Source organism: Myotis davidii, unplaced genomic scaffold (genome assembly GCF_000327345.1).
Source record: "Myotis davidii unplaced genomic scaffold, ASM32734v1 scaffold1166, whole genome shotgun sequence".
In the NCBI taxonomy this organism is placed as follows: Eukaryota; Metazoa; Chordata; class Mammalia; order Chiroptera; family Vespertilionidae; genus Myotis; species Myotis davidii.
This window is the reverse complement of record NW_006296539.1, coordinates 262,831-263,873: the sequence shown is the minus strand read 5'-3', so window position 1 is coordinate 263,873 and position 1,043 is coordinate 262,831.

The following is a 1,043-nucleotide window of genomic DNA, read 5'->3' as shown; positions in this document are numbered from 1 at the left end:
ATGATGGGTGGTGAGTACAATGATAGAAAAGACTGACAGAGGAATGCAGGGGTATTTCAGGGGAGCGACTCTAAAGCTGGATCATAGGAGGATCACATGAATTGGCAGTCTCAAGGTCAAAAGCTTTGCCCTGGGGGTGCTAGAGTAAGGATAGGAGATGACAGAAAGAGGGAATGTGGGATTTCAGATGTGCTGCGCTAACACCATAGTGATAAGGAGGTTTAGGGTGGCTGCGGTGATGGAGACCTGCGACCTGCGTTGGAAGAATCATGTGTTGAACTTGCTGAGAATGGTGGCTGGGAGAGGACCAGAGAGAAAGTCCTCAGTGAGCGTGTGGCGATGGCCAGCAGGTTGTAAGCACAGGGGTGAGGGTAGCTGGAGACGAAGCTTGAAAGAAGCTGGAGAGTTTGAAGTAGAAGGAAGAGAGTGGTTTTTAAATGGCCATAGAGAGCCAGGAGAGCTCCCACCCACGTCATGGCCCAGCGGTACCCGAAGGTGATGGGAAAAGATCTGAGGGGGAAAGATGGACTATGTTCCGAGAGCCCCACTGGGGACCCAGTGTCCTGAAGGGAGCGCCAGATTTTACTTAACGATGTGGGAGGCTCATTCTGGGAGAGGTGAGAATACAGGAGAATGGGCTGATCCCTCCACATGTGTTCCAAGAGGGCCCAGTGAAATGTCCCCGCAGAGGGGCGGGGTGCGAGGGTGAGTCAGGTTAGAGCTTCTATTAGGACTTTTTTGTTTCAAATATCAGAGATCCAACTCAAAATGGAGTAAGCAAAAGAAAAGAGAATTTGCCCTGGCTGATGTGGCTCAGTGGGTTGAGTGTTGTCCCATGAACCAAGAGGTCCCTTGTTGGATTTCTGGTCAGGGCACATGCCTGTGTTGTGGGCTCGATCCCCAATAGGGGGTGTGTAGGAGGCAGCCGACAGATGTTTCTCTCTCTCCCACTCTCCCTCCCTCCCTTTCCCCTCTCTCTCTAAAATAAATAAAAACACATTTTTTAAAAAAGAAAGAAAGAAAAGAGAACTTAATTGCTCAGA